The sequence below is a fragment of the Bacillus rossius genome, unplaced genomic scaffold, assembly GCF_032445375.1.
Source record: "Bacillus rossius redtenbacheri isolate Brsri unplaced genomic scaffold, Brsri_v3 Brsri_v3_scf35, whole genome shotgun sequence".
NCBI classification, from domain to species: domain Eukaryota; kingdom Metazoa; phylum Arthropoda; class Insecta; order Phasmatodea; family Bacillidae; genus Bacillus; species Bacillus rossius.
In genome coordinates, this window is record NW_026962535.1 from 292416 (window position 1) to 297265 (window position 4850).

General features: G+C 32.8%; 1 non-coding gene across 1 annotated transcript; it reads right to left on the bottom strand.

Annotated features, from left to right (window-relative positions):
* Nucleotides 1-2672: 2672 nt before the first annotated feature.
* LOC134544251 (5S ribosomal RNA) lies at nucleotides 2673-2791 on the bottom strand. Its single transcript, XR_010077641.1, has one exon. It is a non-coding gene; the product is annotated as a 5S ribosomal RNA (ribosomal RNA).
* Between the last annotated feature and the right edge of the window lie 2059 nt (nucleotides 2792-4850).

Consider the following 4850-nt stretch of genomic DNA (forward strand, 5'->3'; position numbering starts at 1 on the left):
GATTTCGAATAAAAACTATCCTATTTATCCCTTCTATGTTTTGGTACTGCGAAATTGAGAGAGGTAAGTAAGTTGTGAGGTTATTTTTACTTGCTTGCATGTGAGGTTAGCAGAGCAAAAATATTTTTGAAATTGCAGATACATGGTCACTTTATTTCGTTGCAAACATTTATAAGCTCGTAATCTTATTTAAAGTCTCCATACTTAATGCGTTTGGAAAACCTTCTTTCTCTCAATTTTACAATGGAACAAAATTTTACTTGTATGTGTACATTAATTCCATCTCTAAATGATGTAGGTTTACGCACCGAGATCAGGTACATTGAAGAGAGAAAAACACACGAGTACCTGCTTATTTTGAAGTTTTAATGAGTATATTAAAAAAAAAAAAAAAAAAACGATAAAAATATAATTGAAAAAGTATATTATTCACGTATTTTTGAGGATGAGGGGAGGGGGTGTTTTTGTCCGATGGTCGTTTATCTTTAAAGAAATTTCCGTTGGACCTGTGCGTTCTTGCTCTGCCAATTCTCGAAAAATGAAATATTTTAAGTCGTCTTTTATGTGCTAACTTCATTATATTTGGCTGCATTCGTATTTTTATTAGTTTTGAAACATTCATGTCACGGAAAATAATCATAAACCAGGACAAAAACGTTTTGACTAAATGTTCTAGGTTGGTTGTAAAACATTTTCTTATTTTATTTCACATCGGAAACATCTGTTAAGTTGTAAGCTTTGTAATGAATGCGACAGTCACTTGTTCGCTGAAGTGTTTGTTTAAGAAATTAGTATTGTAAATTTGTTTATGGTCTTGTTAAATGAAATTTTAAGTGAAATCATTTGGGAAAACAGAGGCTACAGGAATTTTCAACACAACTTGATGACCGACGTTGTGACTAGTGTGGGAGTGTGTGCTCGTGTAAATATCAATTTTTCTTACTCCTCGTGCCGGTCAACAGGAAAACAGCGAGTGTGTTATCTCATCGCGGGCGTGTGATTGCGTGTGGTAAATTGTGCTAGGTTAATTACCGCAAAACTCCACTGTGTGCAAATATGTAGTGTGTCGCTGTATGCAAATATTTGGTATGTCTTTTTTTTTTTTTTTTTTTTTTCAGGCAATACACACTTTGAATTTTACACAATTTCGATGCTGCAACCTAAGTGTATACATGCGAATAGGATTGCTTAAATGAAAAAGTAAAGTAGGAGGTAAGTGCAAATGTTTCCAGGAGGTTATGCACACACAATCTATTTTATGAATTAATAGTTATTATCTAAGAAAATGATAGAAGATTATAAATAATGTGTGCAGAATAATACAGAATTTGCATGTTACACAAAAAAAAAATATATATATATTCCAAATATTGTTAGCAAAATGCACCTAGATTAGTGAGCTGGATTTTTTTTTTTTTTTTTTGTAATTTTGTTCTGTTGATCCCACGTGGAGTCAAGGCTCCGGGATATAGAACATGTATGTGCAGACAATTAATATTTACATGATGCAAGTTACCAAGAAAAAAAATTTCAAAAAAAAAAAATACATAACATGTTACACAATTTAACTTTATGCAAAACATGAAGCAGCTGTTATCACAAGTCCATTCAACAAATTAACAGTTCAATTTCTCTATTATCAATCAAATTAAAGAATAGCTTCAGAGGGTAGGTAGGATATTCTAGAAGAATTTTTTTTACTGTTTTTTTTTTAATACTGGTAAATTGTTTTAGTTATTTTCTGTGATATTAAGTTGTAAAGTTTTACTCCCAAGTAATTTAGTCCATTTTCAAATCGCCTAGTGTTATGTTCAACTATCCTCAATTTACTAGCATTTCTGGTGTTATACCTATGTGCGAATATCTAAAAAAAAAAAAAAATAATAATTTTTTTTTTCTTCTTTTTCTTAAGAATGAATAAAAAGTTTCTAGAACGTATTCATTTATGGCAGTCAGGACTTTAAGTTTTTTGAATTTTGGTCTGCAGTTAGATGATTTTTTATCTTTTGTTATTATTCTAATAGCTCCTTTTTTTTTTTTTTTCCCCCAATGTTATATGGCAGAAAGAGTAGAGCTATGGCTACTGTGACATCATGCATTGATGGGAAGGTTATTGTTGGATAACAAAAATTTAGATGATATAATTTTTATTTTTTTCCATACACAACACATTGCAGGTACAATTTTACAGGTTACAGCTGTACCACCTCTAGTATTGCTGCCGACCATCCAACAAATGAGCACACTAAACAGGCATTGATGACATTGTTATCAACGTCTTTTTGAATCTCTCATTATTATACATAACTGCCCACTGAAACAGAGAAACTTCAAAATAGGTGTGTGTGTGTGTTTATATATATATATATATATATATATACATACATACATACATACATACATACATACATACATACATACATATACACTTATATATTTATTTTTTCACTTTGAATTTTGTATGAGGTATACACATGCAAAGATTCACAGCTGCTGGGTGGGTGAGTGAGTGAGTGATTGATTGATTGATTGATTGATTGATTGATTGAGAGAGAGTGAGTGTGTGTGTGTGTTAGGGGGGGGGGGGGAAATGTGGTGATTGTGGGGGAAAAAAAATTTAAAATTGAAATTTTTAAAAAAAATTTTTTTTTCTGTAGGGTGCAAAATAGTAGTGCCAACGGCACGTGGTGTTCCCAAGCGGTCACCCATCTAAGTACTAACCACGCTCGACGATGCTTAACTTCGGTGATCGGACGAGAACCGGTGTGTTCATCGTGATATGGCCGTTGGCAATGATATAGATGTTTTTTTTTTGCAGTTTGTATTTGCCACTCGAAATAGCTATACCAGGTGTGATTGTTACAAACAACAGGAGAAATCGTGTAATGAACACTCTTTTACTTCCCCCCCCCCCCCCCCCCCCCCCCCACAACACCCACCACCCTCACCATCCCAACCACCAAAGCCCTCTTCAAAATACACTCTCACACACACACACAAACCCACACTCTATAACTGATGAACATTACCATAACTTCTTAAAGCCATTAGATAATATTTAACTCAAGAAAGGTATTGTGATATGTTTAAAGAAAGAAAGGTGAAACCTTTAACTTTACCAGCAGGTATTAGTATCACTGAGGTATCTTCTAGGTTGTAGCAGCAATAGTAGTAATAATAATAAAATTAAATAAGGTAATAAAAAAGAAAAGTTATACATGTGATCAAATCATGAATGTATAAAACTGGAATGAATTTAAATTTTTTTTATTTTTCTTCATAGGCTGTTTTGAAATTGATGAGTAAGTGCCTCTTCTTTTAAATTTTTTAATGCCTAACACTGTTACATAAGAGATGAAGGTTTAGAAAATTTAAAAAAAAAAAAAGCTAGCCCAGCCCCCTCCCCCCCTCACACAAAATCCAAACAAAAAAAAAACACCCTCCTTCAAAACATCACATAATCATCCAGCCAGCAGTGCAGACGAGAAATTTGCACTCGGGGCCGCCATTTTGACGATAAATTCTTGCATGGCACACCAAAGGTAGGAAAGAATTTAAAAAAATAAAAATAATGGGCGAGCACCCTCGCGTCTGCCTGTAGAAAATGAAGTTAAAAGTAACATAACCTAAAGACAGGCACACACTAGGGTGCTCCCAGGCGGTTGAGAAATTTTTTCCCGCCAAAAGACTTATATATATTATTTATTTTACTGTTTTTGGCAGGGGGCTATGTCGGTCTGTGTGCAAAGTAGTTCCTACTCCCGCCGCCAGGAGCGCGCGCGGTGGGTAGCGATGTTGTTTTTTCTGCTTTCATTTGTTTATTATTTAGAGGGTTAATGCTATGTAAATGTACGCAAGTTTGGTTATGTGTCGGTAATTGTGCGAGATTTAATTTCCGAAACGAAATTTGACTTTCATCGGCCTGCATTTCTCACTTATTCGGAAAATACATGTGTGTTTATGTATGTATAATAATCGAGTGATTTTGTAATAATTTGGAAGTTTTGTTTGCGTGTGCGATGTGGGGAAGAAAAGGTGTGCACACGAGTCCTAGGGCTATATTTTTTTTTATTGCGAAATATTTACTTCATGTGGTGAAAAATTTTAAATTATTTGTGATGCAAGTGAAATTTTTTTTTTTTTTTCAGTTGGGTGATGTGTTTGTCCTCGTTTGTGTGCAAGGAAGCAAACATGCTGAAGGTAAGGGGCCATAAATGACACTTTAAAATATTAGTTTACCATTAATTTTGGTTAAATATTAAATTGCCATATAAGTAAAATCATGTCAACTGTTGTATTCCACCCAGTATAAGCTGTTAGTAATGGGTACTTAATATAAATAGAATAAATGTAAGCATTTTCGTCTGCATGAAAATTCACTTTTTTTTTGGATCCATTTGTACTGTGGGTAGTTAAATAGTACATTATGTTGTTTTTACTTCGAAGTACAAAACATCTTGTGCATGATTGCAAATTCAAACGCAGTTAAGCATAATATGAATTCGAATTATGTGTGTGTGTGTGTATATATATATTTTTTTTTCAGTTTTTTTTTTTTTTTTTTTTTTTTTACTGTGTCCAGTTTTAGCACAAATGGAATTATTTTCAAAGTGAATCGATGCAACTGGTCTTTGCCATTAATATTGATATATGATCTAACTAAATTAAATAGAAAGGATTTTTTTATTTATTTTTTTATATATATAAATATATTTGTAGCAATGTACTAATGACCACAGAAGTAAGCAAAAAAAAAAATATATATATATATCTCAGCCAGTAAACCATGCGTCTTAAAGACTTTTTTTAATGAAAATATTTCTGCCTTGGTTAAGCTTACATTTACTATC